Source organism: Anarhichas minor, unplaced genomic scaffold (assembly GCF_050575085.1).
Source record: "Anarhichas minor isolate MPS153535 unplaced genomic scaffold, ASM5057508v1 ptg000011l, whole genome shotgun sequence".
NCBI lineage: Eukaryota > Metazoa > Chordata > Actinopteri > Perciformes > Anarhichadidae > Anarhichas > Anarhichas minor.
Window position 1 is genome coordinate 11,323,739 of NW_027466457.1, and position 24,777 is coordinate 11,348,515.

At 46.3% G+C, this 24,777-nt stretch overlaps 1 protein-coding gene across 7 annotated transcripts in view; it reads right to left on the reverse strand.

The window, feature by feature from the left end:
• The window catches only part of plxnb2b (plexin b2b), a 117,619-nt gene that overhangs the window by 79,667 nt on the left and 13,175 nt on the right, over positions 1 to 24,777 (reverse strand). For 4 of the 7 annotated variants that reach the window (XM_076089416.1, XM_076089417.1, XM_076089421.1 and 1 more), the window contains one exon: positions 7,071 to 7,257. The exons of 2 other annotated variants lie outside the window; for them this stretch is intronic. The gene's annotated coding sequence lies outside the window, so the exon portion shown is untranslated. Of the gene's footprint in view, positions 1 to 7,054; positions 7,258 to 24,777 lie in introns of all 7 variants that reach the window. One more of the 7 variants, XM_076089418.1, reaches the window with a different exon arrangement.

The window sequence follows — 24,777 nt, forward strand, 5'->3', positions numbered from 1 at the left end:
TGCCTTTGCAGCAACGTCTAACTATAACTTTCTCTCTGGCTATAAATCATACTCGAGTCAGGTATCCGTCCCTCCCTTGTATAATGGCCTCAGTGTTCCCTTGATGCATTACAGAATAATTGTTTGGAATGGCAAGTCCACTTTTTTCTTTGTAAATTTCAGAAAATATAATACAACACAGTCCTTTTCTCTGAGGTTTCAGATCACTATTTTCACTTCTAAAAGATCTTTATTTAAAAAAAAAAAAAAAAAAAAAAAAAGTATGAGGGAAACCTTTTAGGAAATGCTGATGGAGATGTGTGTGTTGCTCATCCCTGGGTCAATACAGGCAGACGTGTACAAACATGTAGAGGCATCACAATCTGAGTGCTAATCTATGTGTGTGTGGAGGGGGGAGGGGGGTCGCGCTGACATAAACAAGCCTGCAGTGGCCATTTCTGGCTGATCCTGTTTCTTATCATATCATCTGCTTCTGTTATGAAAGCCAGACTGCGCTGCAGGAGTTTTGTTATTCTATGCTTGTGTGTGTGTGTGTGTGTGTGCGCCCCCAGAAGCACGCTCACGTATGTCTGTGTCCAAGTCACCACGAGCATGCATGAGACAAGAGTGAACAAAAACACACATCTGGTTCCATTCAGGATGCCTGGAATTCTTTGCCTGCGTGGTTCAGATTACTTCCCGAGCCCCCATGCCGGCTGCGCAGGAGAGCAGATAAACTATGCCGCTCAACACAATGTCTCGCCTATTCAACACTGGAAGGGTGTAGCTTTGACAAGGACGAGAGGTGAAGCCGAGTTTACAGGCGAGCTGTGGGTGTAGACGAGCCTCGAGCTAGGTAGGCTAATTTATTGCTTCTCAACCATTGCAGACCCTTTATATCCTCACTGTATGTGTAGCTGGAGTGGGTCCTAAGGGAAGGGCACGTTAAAGGTTCTGCCAGCTAGCACCTTAATTTGATCCTAACCCCTTCCATTGATATCCACTGGGAAAAGCCCCAGCAGTAGAAGGCCAGCTCTGTAGAGATCCAGACCAGAGAGACCGAGATATAAGGTCACGTGACTTGAGAGCATTGGTTCAGGCCGTAGTGAAGCATAAGCAGAGCTAAACCACGTGAGGAGAGCAGGAGCACTGATATATGTTCCCCTGGTCACAATCCAACTAAAATAAAACATGTTTATTGTTTTGCTGCGAGAGACCCTATGCGCAGCAATAAAGAACAAGATTATGTCTAAATCAAAAAATAAACCCTTACACACCATGGTATCTGTTCGTTCCACACAACAATCGAGCAATTATTCCTGAACGTCACCTTTCCTTCACAGAATGCTTTCCTTCCAATTCCCCCACCCCATTCTCTTATCTCCCAGGTTTGACTGAATGATGTCTTCAGCCAAAATCACCTCGTCTACTCCGGTTCCCCAGGAGATGGAGTGCCAGTGTTGTAGACGATTCAATCAGTGAGAAGTGAAAGAGCAGATCACAGACAATACGCTGCGGCCCCATTACCCCCAGTCCTCAGTTACCGCTAGCGACGCTTAGCTCGGGCCCCCACCTAATGGGCCATAATATCATTTTACGCCATGTTCCAGCTCTTTATACTAGCTCTAAACATAACTCTGTCGCCAAGGCACAATAAAAACAGATATATTTCTTTATTACTCCTCACGAAGCATATCACCGGATCCGAGCACCCCTACAAAGGAAACTAATATCTGCAGGAACCCGCTCTTTTCCTTGGCTCATTTAGGGCAGACGCACAACTGTTATTACATTGAGCTGCACTCTGCCGGCCTCACCTCCCCATGCCGTTCACTCAGAGTCTAATGGATGTTTTATTATAATCAAATGAATACAATGTCTTTACTATAAATAACCTATTGAAAAAGCCATTTTCTCTGCCTAGCAATATGTATAAATGTCCATCATGCCTCAAGCAACGAGCCACATGTTTAATTCAGAGCAGATGCAATTTGCGTGTTGTGTGCTACAGTATGGAGGAAAACAGCAACTCGCCTGCCTTTTACTCACCCTCACGTCCCCGAGCTGCCCCCTTCAAATCACCCGATAATCACACTTTCTTGCATAAAGTCATGCGAGTCTCCGGCAGGTTCATTACTTTGCATGGATTTCAGGAGGAGGAGATGTCACCTGGGTACTCTGCTTTTGAGGCCATTAGCTTGCTTCATCTCATGGGGCAAATGCTGTGCTTGTAAGTCTTGAGCCAGAAGAGCAGAATTTCACTTCAGCGAGGGCGAGTAAATATCTGCAACTAGGACTCATCCCCTACACGGTATACGGTGCCATTGTCCTCTACCCTATATATCATCAGGTCTGACCAGCCTATTTACACTATGGGGATCTGACAAGAGATGAGCAAACACTTGGGCATGAACATGTGTGTTTGTGCTAGTGTGTGTGTGTGTGTGTGTGTGTGTGGCAAGGCGGAGCAGAAGGGGAGTTGGGAAATCCAATCTCTCACACAGAGGAGCAGAGACAGGCGGGCAGATATGCTCCGGGCCCAGAATAACCCAGGCGGTATCCATGAATGAAATGACAGGATTACAGGGGAATTAGAAAACCTGCTGAGATAGTTGATAATGCCGTTTATGGTTGGGCGTCACACCGCTTGCAGGGGAAAAGTCCAACTGTTTAACTTGTGGAAAAATATGGACAAGCTTCGTCACCAAGCAGAAAATTAAAGGCCACGGGGTCTCCTTCTACGTTTACATTTGTGTTAGCTTGACAGACATTAACTCAAATACTTAAGGATTTATGTCAGCGGCATTATTGTGGATGAACCTCTTAAAAATGGGGACAGTAAACATAAGCTCCCCTATCCTGGTTAAGAATGGGATTATTGTTGTGTCAACAACCCCCATAGATAATAGTAATTACTGCCCTTGCTGCACCACCATCAGGCTGCAACTTTGCTAGCTGACAGCTTGGTCCTAATTACCAAGAACCACCAATTACTGGCTCCATTTCATTATTTATAATGCTCAGCACACCCAAATAAAAGAGACTTCAGTGACTCTGAGCAGTCACATCTCTGGCAGCTGCACAGGAGCATCCGGAGGACCTGCTGAATCATTGTTTCTTAGTTTTTTTCCTGACAATATAATAGTCAGCATGCAAACACAACATTGCTATTGTCAAGACAAATGAGTAAAAATAGGAAAATGTCGGCAATAGGGGGCTGCCTCTACTTCCTCTTTGCCAGCTACAGGAAGTAATTTAGCTACAAAAGGAAGTGCATCATCATCTCTTCTTTTCCCACTTGCTCCTGCTCGTTTATCTGCCAACAGAGCTGCAGAATCGATTAAAAAAAAAAGAAAAAAAAAAAAAAGAAATCAGCCCTGGAGCCTTTAACTACTAAAACAGTTTGCATGTTTTATCTACGGTATGTTCATATTTCATCCACTGTGATATCTATGTTAGAATAATTGACTTGTCTGCTGACATGTAAAAGATGCCTCCAAAAATAAAAAAACAACATAAAAACACTTTTTTTATATATCTGGCGAGTGTGTATTCAACCATTCTCACACACACACACACCGACTTTCGCAGATGTTTCTCATCACCCTCTGCTGCCAAGTGTCGTCCAGTGATGGCTGAGAGGAGGGGAGAGGGGGCTCGGGGCGCGGGTGTGAAATTCTGCTATCCCTGCTCCAGTGAATTCTGCAGGAACTTGGCAGATCATTGTGGAGATTTGTATGTCTGCGGATTTGATATGAAACAGTTTGAGAGGCTCGTCTGGAGTCTGTCTCTCTACGTGCCTCCCCTTAAAGTGGGCCGGACTGTTTAGCTTATGTTCCCGTAAAGCCTGACGGCCACATTTCTCAGCCCCCCAAGGGTGCAGATGGGCGATTAACTTGGCAGACAGGTCTTATACCATCATCTGAAAGATATACCATTGCAGTACTTTGTTGCTCCAAAAAACTATGCCTCAGAGTAAAAAAACAGCCCATAATCCTCAAATAGGGGAACCACACAAAAACACCTGCATCGTCTTTACAGATTTCTGCAATCATACACCTTGTTGATTAACAAAAGACTATTTCTCTATTGATAACAAAACCTGCTCAAACAGCAGCTCATGCTCAGCAAGCTGCAAAGCATGTAAGGCTTTTAAAGGACAAGCCGTCTCAAAAAATGATTAAGTATGTACAAAAGGAATCTACCGTAACGATCCAAAGCGCTTAGCATTTAGATGACAGTTGCGCAGGGCAGGCTTTGTTTGCAGGGGCTGGAGTGGAGCAGTATATGTGGCCCGGAGGCCGGATCTGTTCCAACTGTGCCCTGGCAAGAAAACGTTCAGCCCAGTCAGCCTCGACAGCTTGGATATTCACAGGGGGCGATGGAAAACTGGAGGGCTGCACTTCCACGTTGGAGATGGGGGAGCTTGGAGGAGGTGGGGTGATGAGTCAGGAACAAGGTGTTTTATATTATTTTGGTACCGCACGGACATGGCATTTGATAGACGTAGGCAGGTGATGAGGGCCCCGTGTCTGTGTTGGCCTGCGGTGATTTAGGTTTATCATCTGGCAGGTACGTCTGGAGGGCGCTAGCAGCATTTTTAGTTTAGAGTACTGCAATACTTTGGTGATGAGGAATTTAGAAAGCCTGGAATTTAATTATACATTTATCACCGCAGAGAGAACCGAAATGACTCTACAGTTAACGAGAAAAATAAATATACCACATGACCTGGAAGTTATTTAACCTTATAGCAATGAGCTTTAGATTACATGACACATTGTCATTCGACAAATCATTGGGACAATTTCAGTTTCCAAAGAACACAAACATTGAAGTAAGGATCATCACTTTGATTCAGTTTGACAAATGAATTATTCACTCTTATCTCTGGAGATGCAAAGTTAAATTCGGACTAATTTGAAATATCATAGAAAGGACTTTTGATGTTGGACAGCTTTCTTCTCCTCACTTGATTAACATGAACCAAATTCAAAAAGTTATAGTATCGCAGTCAGTAATACTCTAAACAAATTTGGAGCCTTTTTCAAAAACAATATTTTGTATGGGCTTCCTCTTTGAAATATTACGTGTCAAAAGGTACAACTATCCATTAAATGGTCTTGTTTACCAATTTTTTGCCATTTCCTTCAAAGAAACACATTTAAAAAGGTAAACTAAATGAGCATCTCCAACACAAATAAGAATGTGGAGCTGCAAAGTTGACTGCATTGATTAATGTTCAAAGTATCTAAAAGTAACACGGCAGATAAAAAGGTCAATGTTGCGAAAACAGCCGCAAAAAAAGGACGACAAAAACAAGAGATTTGTTTGCTCTTGTGCATTCAAATTCATTCGTCCCCAAGAACCTCTTCGCACCGGGGTTGTGCCAAAGCAAAGCCTCATGGGAGAAATGACTGACACCTCCTAATCCTCAAGGATACCAAAAAGCATGTCATTACCATGATATTTACACTATCTTCTGGGATGTGAGATGAAGCGTGGGAACAACAAAGGGACAAAAACAGTGAACAAAACTCTAAAAATAGGACGAGTGCATTTTTAATGTGCTGTGTTTTCAGTCGCAAGTGTAGCTCGAGTCTCCACCCAACTTCTATTAATTCAGCACAGCTAGGACAACCACCTGGGGTAGCCTACATTTCAAATGAGCCATATTTTGCATTTCTTTAACACCAGCGGGCAGGCTGGCAGGCATACTGGAGGAAATGTGATGGAAAGTGGAGCACAAGAGTTATGACCTAAGCAAGCGGCTGATTATGGAGAAGATGAGTGAGAAAAGAAGTCGCCTGTCAAGCTAAACCCTTCACAGATGGACGAGTGAGGCACACTAAGAAAACCAGCAAGTCCTGAGGCTTTGTGGCAGCTTTGGGTTTTAAAGTACACCGCAGAAACCGTTTAGGAGGAAATGATGAACAGTGAATAAACCCAAACACAGTATATACAGTACATCTTGTGCAATTACATGTTAATATTCCTCACCTTTTCATTCACCTCATTGACCGAGTGAATCATGGTTAAACATGGTCGTTTTCCAACTCTTCAGTGAAGTATGAACAGAAGAAGCTTTTACAGCCGTCTATATAAAACGATTATATCAGCAGTTAATTGCAGGGGATCTTCATTTAATGAGCATCGGAGCAAATTTAATTACTTGCAGCCCTTAATAAACAAGCACAGAAACCTACTGGTGTGCAAATAAAGTTTTGACAGAATATAACTTACCCTAAGCTGTAGGCCAGGACTTGACTTATAATTGGACCATTGTTTCCTGACACACAAACACACAGTGTTGACCATTTACTGGCCAGCAATGTTCCACTTCTATGAGCGCAATCACAAAAAAAAAAAGTGTTTTCATTGGTGTACTGTGGTACTTGGGGGCTGACCCTTGCCTTTGTGTCTCCCTGGTGGGATGGTTAGCTATTGCCCCACTCCCTTCCCTCTGCTCACCCTATCTTCTCAGTCCGTTCCCCAGAGTTCACTATCGCCCTGCTACCTCTACTCTCGTACTGACAGCCAAACAATGGGAGCCAGGACTGCCCTAATGAGTAGAAAGTGGAGGCTCTATTAATTAGAGGCACCCCCACCCCTCCATCGCCTCCAACTCCTCCTGTTAACTCAGAGCAGTGTGGTACAGCTTGGCCGGGCTGGGACTGTTGGGCTCATAGTGAGAGAAATAGGGGCTGGAAGTTGTTGGGGTTTTTTTTCTGGCAGTTGGCCAATGGGGGACCATAGTAATTGCCCGGATCCCACAGTGGCAAGTGATGAGAAAGAGTGTGAGGGAGGTAGAAGCCTAGAGAAGTGAGGAAATGCTAAGAGCCAATGTGGTCTAGTCTAGCAAAAAGAAAATACAGTTTGGGAAGGAAGAGACATATAGAAGTTTTGAAAAATGAGGCACAAAAAATAAATGTTTCTAAGAGGAAACACAGGATGACATGTGGGACAAGTGATTCAGAGAAAAGTCAGAGCCGGAGGACTCTTCGTTGGGTGAAAATAATACAAGTAGAACGAAAACTGGACAAAGTATTGGGAGTGTAAAGGAAAATAGAATGACCTCGGGTGCTACTCACTAGGGAGTCGCAGACAGGGGTGCAGTGAGCGTCTTGGCTGTTGGAGTGGAACAGAGCAGGGTGCAGCGGCGGCTGCACAGTGGGCCCTCGCTGGACACTTCAATCACAGGCAGCCGGAGCCCCGGGCAAACTTGGCCAATTAGCCGCACACTGCTGCTGACCCCCAGCTTCATTAAGGGCCCGGGCTCTGGATAAGGGGAGAGGGGGAGGAGAGGATTAGGGAGAGAGAGAGAGAGAGAGAGAGAGAGAAAGAAAGAGTGAGTGAAAAGCATCAGCACTGGCCAGGTTTGAGAAGACACACACATGCACGCTAGAGGTGAAGCTCAAGGTTGCAGGTAAACACAATCAACTGTGAGAGCACCCCATACCACACATGTACACGCACGGTGTATTACACCCCCCACCTCCCTGGTAGTGGTGGTGGTGAGGGGGTTAGAACCATGAAGGCCAGAGGGCGTAGCGACCCCCTTCTCTCCCACACCGCTGCACTGACAGCAACAGGTGTGGTGGCCAGCAGACATGCAATTACCAGGCTGAAAAATCTGCTCTTTGTGACAGAGACAACGGCAGATCAGAGGGAAGATCAGAGCTTGCGGGTTAGAGAAGTGGGAGGAGAGGCGAGAGACGAGGAAGAAGCGGCAAAGATACAGACGACTGAAAGTCCCCGGAGAGGAGACGGAGAGAGAGACAGACAAGGAGAGAGATTTCCAGTCCGCTCTTTTCATCGCAAATCCCTCGCCGGCAAAAAAAAAAAGAAGCAGATCAAAAACCAACACATACAGTAGCTATGACACACCTGTTGTTCTGCAGTACCAACGTACACGTTTTGGTGGTCTGGAGAGACCTCACGTACACGTGTGCACAACAATGAGACAAAGGAGAGGGTAAACTGACAGCATCCCATTTCAATTCAGATTGGGTGGGGCTGTTTAGGTGCTTTGGGACAGGTTGCGCTCAATGAGCCCTGACAGAAAGACTGTTTGGTGTATGCGTGTGTGTGTGTGTTTGTCTGCATTACAAGTGTGCATATCCACCTGGGAGCTCTGCTTGCATCAACCTTGTGATGGAAACCAGGGTGGGGGTAGTAGCAGATTCATACTCCCTTTCCCTCATTCTCCCTGCTCTCCGATTACGGGCCTTCGATCAGGCTAAAGTAATGTTTGCGCGCTTTGCCGCCAGTGTAGCAATAAGTGCTGTCAGAAACCTTGCATGCTCGGGTGGAGAGGAGATACTGGCCCTTTATTTAAAACAAGTCGAGGATAAAAGATCAATGGCCCAATTCAGGCTATGAATTGGAGGGAAAAGTTCACAAACATAGTGGGAGATTATGAGAGGGAGATGCATGTGTGGACGGGGAGAACGGAGAGCGAGGGGCATCTAGCTCATCTGTGTGCTAGTGGCTTATTGATCGGTGGAGACACACAGCTCCCAGCCATTCATCACAGGACACTCAGGCCCTTAGATAACTCCTATGATAGTGCCCTGCTACTGAGCAGCTGCAACTGGTCCAATCCATTATCCTTCAAAGTAAGGCCCCTAGCCTGGGAACAGGCATGGTGAGGCAGCTGGGTGAGAGGCTGGAAGGAGGGCTGGAATGGAAATGGAAAAGACCAGGCCTTTGGATAGGAGCCTGAGGCTAGTGTATACAACGGCAGGAGCCGGGGATTGAAGGGCCAGGGCTTTACTAAAAATGGTGCCCAAACAGCCACGACAGAGATGAGAAACTGTCTGTTTGCACCAGTTGGAGGGGGGAAGAAAATGTGACGGCGCTATTGTTTCCATTTCTCGGCCAAACAGTATTAGCAAAGCTGTTTTATAGCAGATAGCACACAAACTATCCGAGCGACAGGCGGCTCTGAAAACTGCTGAGTGGCTCTGTGTGTATGCGAGTGTGTGGAAAGAGAATTCCCAGATTGGGCAGGTGGGGATCAGCCATAATGAGCCATGCAGGGAGAGAAGAGAGGGAAGGGGGTCGGAGTGAGGGCAAAACAAAAAAAGAAAAGAAGGGAGGAGGCCAAAGAGCGAGGGAGAATGACAGAGTGAGAATGATGGAGACGGGCTCGGAGCCAGAGACAAGGCCCCAAAAGAGCAATTACAGGAGCTCCAGAGAAGGTGTGGGCCCAGCCCCCAGGCATAGTTTCACACAGTACAAAGCCCTGCCAGACATGCACACACACCTAAGAAAAACTTCTGATGAGCAAAAGACAGACATGGACAAAAAAGGAGATGTTAGGTTGAAGTCAAAACAGGAAAGAAGCATGAGGTGGGAGTATGTATAAACTGGGGTCCATCTCAATCTAAAGCATCCCAATGCCTTGCTCCCTTACACGTTTTCAAAGCAACATTCTGTTCCAGTCTAAACCTGTTCCCTTAACAGCATCGCTTGAAACAAAAGCTGAAACTGCGGGGCTGAGGTCAGTGTGAGCAAAACTTTCAAGTCGATTGTCCTCCATGTAGTGAGGGCTAAACAAAACTGAAAAGTCTGGGCAGCCTCACACCATGGTGCCCGTCACAAATACGAGTCCGAAATGGTTTCTGAAGGCAACCGTTGCCCCACATCGCCCCAACTCCACCACTTAAAGGAGAACGACGGGCTGCAAAGAACAAGCGAGAATGACGGGAGAAAAAAAACAGGAGAGAGAGATGTGCAAACAGATAGGGGGAGGGGAAATTAAATTAAGAGAAAAGTTCTCGCGCACCGGTATGCACCATTGATTTCCTATTCTCTTGGAAACATTTAATGAGCTTAAATAGGAGCCTCGTTTGACACTGCCACGGTGACTCGGAGGAGCCTCCCAGTGAGAGGAAATCGTTCAGCAGCTGTGACGGCTACCAGAGGGGGTGTGGAAGATGGAGGGGGGGGGGGGGGGAGTGAAGGTTGTAATGCCAAAAGCAAGAGATGTGTGCAAGACAGATGTTGGATTATGCTCTGGAAATGGTCCATGGGTAGCATTACTTGCCTTGTTCTGAATGGGGGGGGGAACGAGGGATGAAGGAGATTACTGGAAGAGAGAGAGAGAGAGAGAGAGAGAGAGAGAGAGAGAGAGAGAGAGGACGTACAGTCAACAATGCTGCCTACTGTAGTTAAGTAGTTGCTTACTACTCACAGCGGCCACTCATTATAACGCAACAATGTCCAAACTGATTGACAGCTACCGCTGTACTGCAGCGTTTCACCTCATTACTTCCTGGATGACCTCCCTATGAGGCATTCAACAGATTCCTTATGCTTGGCAGCCATCTTGTTCTTTTCCCCTCCCCTGCTCTCTTTTCTCCCGATATCGGCAGGAAAACTATTGTCACTTCAGAGAGCAGAAGTCCTGAGGTGCTCCGCTGCTCGCTACCGCTGATGAGGGCCAACTGGGAACCATTGGTGTTCGCTTTATGAAGCCGTCTGGCAGCGTGAATGGACTCAGCGTCCCGCCACCTTTTGCGGCCAATCATGATAATAAGTGTGGAGTCGTGCATGGCTGTACACTGGCACCGCAGGGGGGCCTCCCTTCACCGACTGCTGGGAAAGGTGGTGTGTGTGTGTGTGTGTGTGTGGAGGGCTGGTGTATATGCGAGTGTGTTCAGGGCTGGAAAATAAAATTGCTTTCATTCAATTTCCTACTTTTAACTATGCTCTAAATCCAAACTAATTAAACTCAGAATGGCTACAGCAAGATAGATCTTAAACCAACCAAGAACCTCACAGTCCAGTCATACTGTACATAATCAGGACAAACAGAGTTAATCAAAAACAAAAAAGGAAATATGCACTGCTATTTTAAGAACAAACTGTATATCATCAGTGAGGAAAATCTGGAAATCCATTGTGATTTAGTGTGAAGACACAAAAGATTTAACGATTAATTCAATTACTGAATTATTTAAGATTAATTGAAAACGATTTCCATTATGGATTTTATATTTCATAATATTTGTAGGATTTCTTAGTTTCTTCATCATTGTAAAAATGCATCAACTTTGGATATTTAACTGTCAAGCAGAAGACGTCTTTGTCTTTGGGCACTTGCAAAGTGTATTTTTCCCCACTGCCTGAACAATAAACTGATTTATGGCCCAACAATAATAAATGAATACATTATGTGCTGCAGACCACATACAGATTTTAGGAGATATATGCCTAGTTTATGTCTGCATAAATGCAAATGAGATGCCATACATTTAGGAGGACTGTATATCGGTGTCCTACTGCTAGGTACAAAACAGGCTCCAAAACATGATGGCCAGCTCTTAATGACTCTGGGTGTAGAGTGTCGTGCATGTAAACATGCTGATAAATATGTACATGTGTAATTGCTGCTGGTGAAGCGTAAATATTTTAAGTCCCTGCATATTACATTACAGTCATTTAGCAGACGCTTTTATCCAAAGCGACTTACAATGTGACAAGTGTATTCAACATCGGTTTTCGAGAGAACAACTAGTCACCAGAAGTCATAAGTGCATCTCCTGTCTTCAAACAAGCATCTAAGAGCATGAACCATAGCCAACGTACAGTGCAGAAACAAACGAATGCAATAAGTGCCACAAACTAATATGCTTTTCACTCAGTCGGACATGGTTTCTGGTTCATAGCTTTGAAATTCCACCAGTGTCTGTTTCTTATATTAGCAGGTCACAAAGGACTCCTTCAGTTCCTGACCCTCGTTTTTTTTCCTTCCCCAGCTTTGGCTCAGCTGCAGGGAGAGCGGCTGGCTTGTACCACCTCTGAGAATCCATCCAGACAGATGCACAGTAAGCAGTGCTGTAGGCAGATTGGGAGTTTGGCACCACTGGCAGCAGTGCTGAAGCCACGTTTAGCTGCGTTTTCATGTGTGACTCGCAGCGAAAAAGTTGTGCTGAAGGAGATTTATTTTATTTATATGAAAATTAATCTTGGGCTGAAACAACCATGTGATCCTCTGGTGATTAATTACGGCGAAAGAAGAACAGACGAGACTGCCCTTTTTCCTTCTCTAGAGTTCCAGCAGACACACATAGGCGGTCACACACACACATACACACCAAGTATAGGAACTGGAAGTGACTAACAGCAGCATAAGGACGACAACTTGGGAAAGGCGTAGTGGTGAAGTGCCCTTCACTGCTTTCTCCGATGTCCCCAGCTGTCATTTCCAACAGTCTTGCTCAACGTAGTGCCATCGAGAAACAATTATTCAATGGAAACTGTCTTTGCTCGCTGTAGGAATCCACAGGCCATCATCTATACGACACTATGGACCATTCCCTGAATCATTTACACTGGCCTATATATAGCCTGTGGAGAAAAGGTCATTATTGAAACGGAAAGCTATATTTCATAATTGCACAACCACGCTTCTATCCCCTCAGTGAAATTGGCTCTCCAGAATATATTTGCTCTCACTCTACTCCATCTCTCTTTATCTCCCTCTCTTGTCTGTTAGAGAGGGCGATTTTGACAGGCTGACTGTCTCTCCTGATGCAATAACCACCCTCCATTTGTATCTGAGGAGTGTGCATTAACTAGACAGCGTAATCAGCCGGCACAGAAAAAGGCAGCATGCCTCACCAACCCGGCTGCTTTTTACCACTCTTTGCTATAACGGCACGTCATTAGGCCACAATTAGCACGGAGCACTCTGGGAAAAGAAACCCCTCATAGACCTTTAACCAGCAGAGCGGATGCGAGAAACAAGGCGACTTTTATCCAAAGTCCATTGTTGCTCGAAACACTCGGGTGAAGTAATCTTGTTTGTTCACACTTGATGGTGAAGGCAATAGGAATGACTTTGTAACAGAAGATTAAAAAACAACAACTTCCATTGCCATGGGACAACCTGATACCGTTGACATGTTACGGTAGAAGATTTCCGAGTGAGGACTCGGAAACGGTAAAGGCTTATCGCCAGAGACTTCAGACAGAGCATAATACATCTAAAAAAGGCAGCAGGCAAAACGAAAAAAAAAAAAGAAAAAAAAAAAAAAGAAAAGACATCCGAAAGCGCTGCCTTATCATAAATGTATGCTCTTTCAAAATAGGGAGGTGAGTTTTGTTGAAGTACCCCTGTGGTGAAGGTGCACTTCAGGTGAATGCGTTTATTTATATACATTCCCTCCCTCTGGGTTTCTGAACAATAAAGAGAAACGCGTGTCCCTGTGGTCATTTGAGGCATGCTGGCAGTGGGCAGACACAGATAAGAGTTTGCATTGGTGGAGACTGACACGCTGTGATTATCTCCCGCTGCTGGAACTGACCGTCCATCAATCCAGACGGCCGAGAGGACCGTGGGCCGGCCGACTCAATTGTTGCCCGAGACGAGATTTTTATGATTCAATGACCTCGGAGAAAAATGTGTCAAGTGTTTCAAAATGTGTTGTCGTACTAGCGCACTCGTGCATTGTGATTCAGACTCACAAATACTCATGAAGAGATGGAAAAGTGCAGCAGACACACACGGACACACACACACACGCGGACACACACACACGCGGACACACGCGCGCACACACACACACACACACGACTTTCCAGGGCTCCCTCTGAAGTCCCAGTCTGCCTTCCTGGCTCTCTCACCACCTTCCCCCTCACCTCATGCTGAATGTTCTGGACACGAAACCAAGTCCATATACCGGAGTGAGCCACAGGAGAGATGGAGGAAGGGAAGGAGAGAGGAGAGAGAGAGGGGGAGAGAGAAAGAGTGTGTGTCAAGAAGCACATTCTTTCCACTGGGCGCCATCTGGAAGTGGAAAGGTAGATAAACAATGACGTGAGCCGCATCCCATCTCCCTGCTAAAGCCTGAACACGCACACACAAACACACACTCGACACAATGCATGAGCGCCATCGCCGCCGATCCCGAGCAGCACGCCAAGCATTGTCAGGCATTGGGTCTTATCAATCATTGGCCAGATACTGAGCATAAGCGTGAGGCAAACAAAAGGAAGGGAGAGAGAACAAAAATGGAGGGGAGCTGCGAGCGACAATGAGAAACACAAATGAGACGATGGCTGGGAGCCACCCGTCCACGCGGCCCGGACCGACTCTATTTAATCGGGTCAAGTCTACCCCGAAATCAAAGCAATCTCCTCCAGTGAGCAGAAGGAGGATGGAATCAGACAAGACGATCCCACCCAAAAAGGAAGTTGCTGTGGAATTGAATGAGGGGATATGGGGGGCTATGCTGCATTGTGCTAGACATTCAGACTATTACCGCTGGGGAACTCTCCTTTATTTTAAAGTCCATTTGCATTCACTCAGCTTGCGAGAGGAGCTCGGGGGCAACGTTAGCTGCTGCTCCTGCTGCTTTTGAATTCCTCGCTATCTTTTTTTTTTTTTGGCCCTTCTGGCATGCAATATATCACAGTAGTAGTAGAAATCTTTATTATCCCTTATGGGGAAATTGTCCTTTGAGTAAGTCAGCGATAATAACAAAAACAATATCCATACGATACAAGAGCATAGAAGTTGAACACTGATGAAGAGCAACAGCTGGAGCAACAGCCGGAGGGATCCTCCCTGTGGATACTACACCTCTTGGGGCGACGCTGCCCTAAAACAGTGCTTATCTAGACTCGAGTTAGAATAGAGTGAGGCGTATAAAGGCCACAGTGGGGATGACATGAAGGAAGAGGACCAAAACGAAGAGACTTTGACAGCTATTCCTCGGGCGGCAAGAGGAGCTGCACCTGTATGCACCTCGGCTCTACTCAGTTTAGTTTCCGTCTCTTCAGACGACACACACACACACACACACACACACACACACACACACACACACACACACACACACACACACACACACACACACACACACACACACACACACACACACACACACACACACACACACACACACACACACACACACACACACACACACACACACACACACACACACTCTGCTGGCACTGGCAGACACAACAGGAGGGAGGGATCAGGTGGCTGGGGCAAGCAAGCAACGGAAAGAGAAGGGTTGGGGGAAGGGGGGTTGACAAATGAGTCTTGTCAGGTAACATTCACAGATGTGGAGGGAAGGTAGGGAAGAAGATAGGTTAAGGGAGGGGAGGGTGTCTGTCAGCTCATATTGGTTCACCAGCGAAAAATCTCCTGCCCTGATTAGAAAGCACTGCAGTCAGGAGACGGGAGGACGGAGACACTTTGAAAGAGGAGGCATTTAGGAGCGGGTCCGTTTGCACCCGAGGAGAGCTTACTGATGCTGATTGAGGAGACAACGAAACATGGCCTCGGTCTCTCTGCCTGGGATACTTCTCACCATGATGGCTCTGATCAAAAAGAGCAGGGGGGACAAGGTGGAGGAAGAGCCCTGGGAGCATTCAAGGGCCTGGAAATTTGGGTCAGGCACATGACATATTAATACAATGACTGACGAGAGAAGAAGATGACTGCAAGGGTGCCAAAAATATGCACAGCGGAGAGGAATCGCGTCTCCACGTGCCCCAGCATGTACGGGAAACGGGGGCTTCTTTAGAAGATAAAAATAACGTAATAAACCTTTAACTGATTTTGGCTGCAATGAATGCACGATCCTTCAGCTTTATTCAGACCTTGATAAATGCCCACTGTCGGGGCTGTTATTAAACACCAGAGAGACTGGTGGGTCCCTGTGACAGGCAAAACTAATTAAATCCAGGCAGATGTGTCTGGACAGTGGTGTACCATACACACACATATACACACACAATGGTTCATGCTTGTTCTCTTCTAGGCACGCTTACACACATGCACACACACACAACCTCTAAATGGGCTGTTAACCATGTCCGCAGTGCAATCAGTGCCAGCTGATGAGCCGTCACTGCGCTAACTAGACCAGGTGAGCACACAACAACAGCATCTCAGCTTCAATTTCTAACTCTGGTGCTCGACTTCGGAAACTTTTTGTCAGCCTTCCACCCCGGTGCCTTGTTATCCTCGCCAATACCAGGCAACGCATTTCTTTTCTTCTATTCCCTACCTTCGCTGCTGCAGGTGATGATGATCGTTAGAGCTAACAGCAACCAATTAATCTTTCATGGTGCACGTGTTCATGCTTTTGTTAGGTCTGCTCCGTGAAATTGTATTAGACTTGCAGCTGTACAAAAGAGGGCTGGTGACACTTTCATCCTCTTCGTCTGCCTCCTCCTCTCCACTTTTCATTCTCATACTTTGTGAGCAAACAGCTGGGCTTTTTTTTCCCGCAAAAGCTATCATTACGGCAGCCTACAGGCATGAGAGCTGCACTCCAAATCGCTGATGGAAGCCCAGCTAGCAGAGTCAGAGTGGGAGATGAGATTGCATTGGCCATGTGAGTACAGGGGAGGGGGATGATGGCTATCAGACGATAAACACACAGAACCACACATCCGTGCACACATACACATACAAAAGGGTATGACATGAGGCAATACAAGTGCCCGTGTTTTATCTTCATTTAGGCTGGCTGTCCCATTGTCTTGTAATCACATCGTTCTTAGGTCACATACACACATCAGAAGCTCACCAACGGTCTCTAAAAGACACATACACACAGTACTGACTAATCACCCATCTGGAGCAGCAGTTCCCAGGTCTGGATGACAAAGCACCCATGCCCACAAATATAGGCTAATGCCCTTCTCAACAAAAGGCTTAGGCTGCATTACAGCCAGATACAGACAGGTCTAAAGAGAGGGTGGGGTGGGGGGGTGGCCTATGACCTGGCCCAGACAAGCATGGACAGGGGAGGAAGCAAGTGACATCACAGATAAGGGTGGTGTACTTAGGCTAGCTGCTAGTGGCTACATGGAGCTGACAAGTCTGTACGTGCACTCGATTTCAATAGGAGCTCCCCGAGTCAAGGGCAGGGAGAGGGCAGAGCCAAAACAGTAAAGGAAAAAAAAAAAAAACATCTCAATGTGACTAGGCTAGTTTGTGAAGTGAAAGATCCGGTATGGCTTACCCACAGGGCTTTGCTGAAACCCTCTCGTTGTTAAATATTAGCGTGTTCGCAGTGGCAGGTGCTAGCCATGGCCTCTCGGAGCAGTCCATTGGGGTGAGGTAGGGCTTATCCTCCAAATACCTCAACCGCTGTGGAAGACTGTTTCCCTAGCAGAGGCTTGTTGCTGGCTGGCATGATCCAGGTAAGTCTGCTAGTTGCGAGAGGGGCCTGATGCAACCAAAGCCAGGTTCAGAATGTGGGATAAGGTTGGATCAGAGCCAGGAGCCATTAGTGAGCCGTGTATCTGACACAACGGGCAGACCACAACATTTTCAAAAGGCGTAGAAGGACTTGAGCGGAGCCGTGGTGAAGAGTGCTAGGCAGCTGTTTCATTCAGGCCCTCTGATAACAACCCCTTGTCCAGATTGGCTACTGCAAACAGGGCAGGGGAAAGCAAGGCAGCAAGAATACAAATCACTTATTCGATAGTCTACACTGAGCTAAGCAAAAACTACTGCCCTGGCATTCTCTCAGTCATTTCTTAGCCGACGAAGCCCCTTGTGATTTAATGCGTGCTAATGTAAAGGATTCTAATGCACTTGCATGCATTTAGATTAATGTGCATCCTTACAAAAGAGCATATGACAGTATGGTTAATGAGCAGAAAACACTTAAGCCATCAGGAAGGGCCAGCAGCATGAACAGACTAAGATCTAGCTAATGGCCCTCGCCGTATCATTTACGGTACAGACCCTAGCCAAAGGCAGACTCACACACCGGCTCCAAAGACAGGGGAGAAGGGAGAGTTTCTCTATTCAAGAGATAACATCCTAAGAATACTTTCTAGAGGGGCGAGTCTTTGCTTTCAACCCCCACTGTGAATAAGAAAGCAACAAGTGCATCAATTATGAGAGTGGGGAAAGAAAACTCAGAGTTATTCAATCCTCTACTTCCACTTAGTCCATAGATATAACTACCAAACAAATCCTGTGAGAAATGTGACTAACGAATGGAGACACAGGCACTTCACCCAGCAAAGGCTGTATTCTGTTTTGCAAAAAAATTAAAAAAAGAAATCTTGACAATGTGACTCATTTCAATTATAAATCCGTGGAACAAAAAGTGATTTAAAATACAGGTGGGAAGCCATCTGGCTTTAAGTGGTGCTTGATCTTAATCAGACACAGATTCAAGTGGACTGTCCACCTATCATATACTGACCATTGCAATCACCAAAAACAACAAGCTTTTACGTCTGTGAATGTGGCTCAGTCCCATTAAAAACCCATCACACCCACTACCGCCACGCTACGCTTACTGCGCACAAAACCCATTGCTATAATTGGCTCCACTGCAGCCCTTTCCAACGGGCCAACCGGCAAACGCAAAAAAAATACTCTGCAGTAACTGGAAGAGAGCCAAACTCCGGTCATGTCTCAGTGACAATCAAGCATGACAAATTATTTCCAAACATGGGGAAGAAGTGAAAACACGAGGACTGTTCCAATCAGACGGAAGAGAAATAAGGGATAAAATAGAAAAGACGTGAAACAAAACATTGTTCATTGCCTGCATCGGGAGGCTAATGGTGATGGCACACCTCCAGGTGACAACACACACTCCATCACTCCACATTAAACAGATAGAAAGGTGCGGTAGCGAGGCGGATCTGTTGTTTTACACGGACCGCGGCGAGGGCCACAACCATGTCATTACCCCAACCAGCGAAGAAGAAGGAGAAGAAGCCCAGAGCCTGGTAGGCTGAGACTTTGCAGGAGAGTCGAGAGAGCGTTTGTTTGAGGGGTGTTTGACAATGAGAGAAAGATAAACAGAAAAGCGGGGGGGGGGGGGGGGGGTGGAGTTAGACTGTGAATGTGTATGAGAGTGTAACTGAATCAAGTGTGTCTGCCACAAAGGCTCAGCTGTAGTTTGAGCCAGGAGGAGATGTTTGTCATACCAGAACGAGGAGCGTGTCTGGACTGGGACGAGACTGAGAGAAAATGCTAGCGGGGCCCTGAGGCTCTCTGTATGAAAACACACTGCTCTCTCTCTTCAACAGAACACACTCAAAAGACTCGCAAACTCGTGATTTGAGGGAAGGGGGAGCCTTAATAAGGCCACTCATTAATACAAAAACAGAAAAATAAATTGCAAATGAGAGCAGGAGGGGAAGATTTTTTATTTTTTTTTTAAGTTGTAATTTATAAGCAAAGTAACCAATTATCACCAGCCAGAGACAATAGAAACTCACAATCGGTCATAATTGTTTCTTGGTGTGACATGACTGCAGATAAAGGAAAACTATAATTGATATTCTGAACTGAATTTTGTTAATTAAAGCACTGATTATTCTGCTAAACATACTTCGACAACCAGAGGCGCAGCGCTGCCCTTTAGAAAAGGCACTTGCATAGCGTTAAACTGAATTCCTTGGAGGCCAATGTTTTTGGCAGCGCTGTTGTCGGGGGATCAGGACGTTCAATGATATGCAAACAAACACAAAAACGGGAGAGCGGTTTGCACACGAGACAATCCCCAAACCAAGCATTTTTTATTTGCTTCCTCCAATAAATGTCAAGCTTTATTAATTGATTGAGCCTGAGTGGGATAGAGACAGAGCGGGGAGAAGGCAACGGCAGTATGAAGCAGTGTGTGGACTAATTGTGATTTCATTCCTCTCTGCTCACGGGGGAACTTGATGCCAAAACCTCACACCAACAACTCTGACAAACTCTGTATAGCAACAAAAATAAGCCTAAAAAAAAAATAAAACCCTCATGTAGGAAAAGTTTACAGAGAAAAAAAGTGCCCTGTAATTACTGCAGCACATCTGTGGACTGAAGGGTTTGTGGATTAGAAAGGTTGGACACTGAACAAAAGGGGACCTTGGCTTACTGAGAGCCTGGTCTGGGCATATAGGGGTGGGAGTTGAAGACAGCACACTTAATGGAAGTGACAGTCAGCAGATACGCGCCAGTCCCATCTACCCGCAGCCTCCTCCTCTGGCGGCCCCGGAAAAGAAAGGGAAAATAAAAAACACCCCTCCCTCCCCATCTACAGATTACACACAATGCACCCTAACATACCAGGACAGAGGGAGGGGAGGTGATGGGTGTTGTGTGTGTGTGTGTGTGTGTGTGTGGGGGGGGGGGGGGGGGGTGAATAGACAGGGAGTGCTGCCAGGGCCTACTTTTAGATAGCGCGGTTATCAGCGGGAAAAGGAGAGAGAGAAACAAAGAGGAAGTTTACTGGCATTGTTTTATCTGGAAGGGCATTAAACTGAGAGGCACACAGGGGATGAGGCAGCGAGAGTAAAAAAGAAAGACCATTCAGAGGAAAGGGAGAAACTGTCCAAAGTCAGGCAATCTTCAGAAGCGTCCTGTGTGTCTAACTCGCAGTCACACGCACATACTTTGCCCTTGGCTGAAAGTCATCCTTGGTTCATGGTTGCTGGCTTTGATAGGAGCCCGGGCCCTGGAACGAGTTACCAACGACCCAGAAAGCAGCTCGTCGGGCGATCTGTGCAGCTTGATATGCAGCGAGAGAGGCTGTCACTGGGATGGAAACTGAATGTGGCCTTTGATAAAACACTCAAAGCGGGATGAAAACAGAACAGGAGGAAGGAAGCCCATTAGGCCGTGATAGAAAGGAGGGGAAATACAGAGGGCCAGACGACGGGGACTGAGGGGGTAAACCCGTGGCTCTGTGTGCTGTCCTTGACCCTGTCAGATGGGGCTGAGGCCTGCGGTGAGAAAGAGTGTTGGGCACACTGCCCCCCAGGTGTGAGCTGGAGAGGGATGAGAGGCATGGCGATGAGGGGACCACACCTGCAGCACCAAGGCAGCCCGCCGGAGCCCACTAATCAGAGAACTTAGCCGCTGACCTCTCAACAGGCTCTATACCTTTTAATGAGATCCATGCCTTTGATTCGTCTAGCCGCCTGGAGGGAGAGACCGATCGCGCATAAGCTCACACATCAACTTTGTCGACTGTGGATGGACACCGCATCCACACACTGCTGTGGACACGGACACGAGAGATGTACACAGTTGAAATAATGAGCGCTCCATAATCCACAATGTCCGAAGGCTCTCGTGTGTGTGTACACGCATGCACAGGGGAAGTGGATACACAATGGCGGACTGCAACAAGCACTGCCTGAGAACCGAACAAAAGCAAAGTTAATCAGCACACACAGAATCCCACGGACCTACGCTGAGCCCGGCTCAAGGTCACAACACCCACCTTGTTAAGAGAGGGTACGAGGGAGGTGCAGGTGAGATTGGATCCAGACATGCTTGCTAACAGGTAGAATTGAATTATTGATCAGCCAACAGATTGTGTTATGAGGAATTCATGAATTCATGCCTGGGCTGTCCAGCTCCCTCAGGCTGAAAGACAGACTGTGCCGGGGAAGCCTAGTGGGGAGCGGGTTGCACTGGTCGAAGTTGGAATTATGAACTGCGGGCGGAGTGGGCAACGAGAGCTCGCACTTAGACAAGACAGAGCAAACAGCGAATCGATCAAGCTGGCTGGGGCGATGCGTACAGCAGGAAGGCCTCACCCTCGCTGCGCTGAGAGAGCTTTAACTGCTCACACACTGAGTGGCTTTTTCATTAGCACTCAGGCAACAGCGCAATCCTCAGCTCTTAATACCAGCGGTGGTCAGAGAGGAAATGGAATTTTTATTCGTCTGCTGCTGCTAGTAATGCACTGAATTACAGGCCCTCGTTTTCCGTTACTGACATCAGCCGACAAGAGGTGCACGCCATTAGACAAAGGGTTGGACTATATTCTGTCATGAGGCTGTGCTGCCTAAAATCCCACTTTAGCCCAGAAACATCTCAACACTTCCTTAATAATGGCGATCTAGAGCATGAGGAACTGGATGGAGTGACCGAATGTTTTCTTTCTTCCTTTTTTTCCAGGCCCTAACCTACTTTCTTAAAAATAAAACATGTCTGTAGCCAGGTCATGCTGCTCCAGGCCTGAGCTTTAAGGACACATTACCATCACTAGCGTCTCAAAAGCGAACCTGATTGCTACGATAAAAACTCTATGGTCATACGCTGTGGAGCCGCAATATCAAAAACTAAAAGGTTTGGTCAGGTCTCACAAAGATCCCGTGAGTCACAACAATACAGACGTAGATGAAATACCCGTTAACTTCAATCAGATTTCCTTTACAGAAAGAAACAGAGACTGAAGTAATTATCTTGCTTTTGGTTTTGTTTATATCTTATGTGCAAAACAGATGTGAGGTTTTAGCACGCTGCTAAAAATAATAAATGTTTTCTTTTCAAGTCGGAAGGTGGAGAGACACATCAGGACCCAATGGGAGCAAGATGTTTGTACATATTTTCCGTTACCCAAAGAGGAGACGATCTCCATATGACTAATTAAACAACAGACCCAGAGGAATGCGTGATGACATCCTGACGGCAGACAAAAACAGAGAACTGAAAGTTAAACAGAACAGAACCTGGTTAAAAATAAAAGCACGGGATAAGGGAGGCGGAGGAGGAGGAGAGACGTGCCAGTGGAAGTGTACTGTAGATATCAACAGAGAGATATTAATGGAGGTCTGGAGTGGTGGATAAATGGCTACTCCGGTCTGGTCACGCCACCAGTCCACAAGCAAACAAGCAGCGCCACAACGACATGGCCTCTTACACCCCACTTTGCTTCAATCTGTTGCTGGGAAAGCGGCACACTTCTCCTCCATAAACAACTGAACGAGGATGAAAGGAAAACGGGGTAAATGTCTCCTGGTGAGACTTGTGTGATTTGGGGATCCAATTTGGCAGCTTGTTTTCTGTAAACATTGTGACTGCAGCTTGTTTTCAGACAACACGCAAAAGCCAGCGGCGTTAAGCCGTTCGCAGTGCGGGGAGGAAAGAGACAAGGTCTTTGTAATAAGGTTCTCTAACCCCAGCAGCAGATCTACTCAAGCTAATGACTGTAATTAAAGAGCCCAGCTCCACGGAGGAATCAATGACGTGGGATCAGCCCAGACAGGACGTGGAATAGACGTAGCTAAAGCAGAAGGAAGCGACCACAGGGCTGACTTTAAAAACTTATAGGCTGTACAAATGGGAGGCTGAGCGGTAGGCCGGCATGCGTTATGAGGGCCTGTAAATATTTAGGCATTCTTACAGGGGCATGTGGCTGCGACTCTGATGTCATTTCTCCTCAAGCCTGTCATTTGCTTTAGTTAGAGGCTGAGAACCGAGTGGGGAGCAACTATAAACGCTGATCTGTGAAAACGGGAAACAGAATGTCACAAGACAAAAATTAACCACGCAAGAGGCGCAAGATATCTGTTTGACCATCACATGTCTGACCCACTGTACACGCATTAGGGAAGAGAAAGTAGAGGCTAGAAAAATGCAGATACCACATCTACGTGATTTGCAGACACCAGCATAAAATATATCTAACAACTTCCCTTTTTTTTTCCACATATGAAGTTGAGAGGGCATACCAAAACTGACTCCGAGGCTGCCCAGATGAGTCAGTGAGGAATAATGTATGTCATCACGGCTGCGTGAATAGGAGAGTGAGGCTGGGGGGCAAGCGCAGACACCAAAGACATAGAGCCATGATGACACCTCCACAGATCTGCATTTCAGAAGACAGCTCTGAGCCCCAGGCAGGTTTGAAGCACCAGGATTAATATCCACCTAGACTAGAGATGCACCTCGTAAGAAAAGACAAAAGGATAAAGTCGGGGGGGGAAATAGAGTTATGGAGCGCGAAAGAATGGATAGAGAGAGACTTTGTTCTGCTGATAAAGGGAACCAGACCAGTGCTCAGAGATGGTGTCATTAACATAAACAGGAAGTTATATACACAAGGGCAGTAGTGGGCACTTCCACATTGCTCCAGCACAAAGGTCTGGGTTGGCTGATCAGGCATAGCTAACATTCCTGTTAGATCACGACCACTCCAGAGAGGTGTACACTCCTACGGGTCTGCCACAATGCCCCAACTCAACAAGGTCAAAATAAAAGCCTGACTCATACTAATGCCCTACATGAGCCTGCATTCCAAAAACAAACTAAATGTGACAAAGCTCCCCACCAGACTGGATTATTTTCACTGCGTTAGTACATATTTTCCGCTTATGCCTGTTTTTATTGCAGAGTTCATTTGTTTTTCTGCTTATATTCTACTTGTCTTTTTCTCTGCTTCTGCTGCTGCGCTGGGCGACTAATTCCCCCATGGGGATCAATAAAAATAAAAGCCTTAAACTTATCTTTAGAAAAACAGTAAAATCCCACCTTAAACATTAGCAACCACACATTTTAGCACCCAGTGGTCACTACAAAATGTCATTCTCTTGAGGCAGTGTTATTACTGCTGGCACAGTAAAATGGTCTGTCAGTTTACAGACGAGAAGCAACAGAGCCAGTGGCATTTAACTAGATTCTCAGTAACTTTAACAATTGATGTATGAACAGATTTTAATAGGTCCCTCTTGGATCATAGGCTGCCGAAAGGCCACGATACTCACCTCATTTACTAGAGACAAGGACATGACACTGACAAAGAAATGATTTCATTTTCATACACCATTTCATTATGGACTGTAATAAAGGCAGACAACCTGGCCTTGGCTGTGTTATCCCAGCTTGATTATAACACTGTAGAACAAGTATAGATGCATATTAACAAACGTCTCATATACAGTTACATGTGAACTTTACGATTCCATTTCATTCAGCATTGGTTTTCATTTTAATGACTGACCGCCACTGAGTGCTAAAAGAGGCCTGACCGCCACTGAGTGCTAAAAGAGGCCTGACCGCCACTGAGT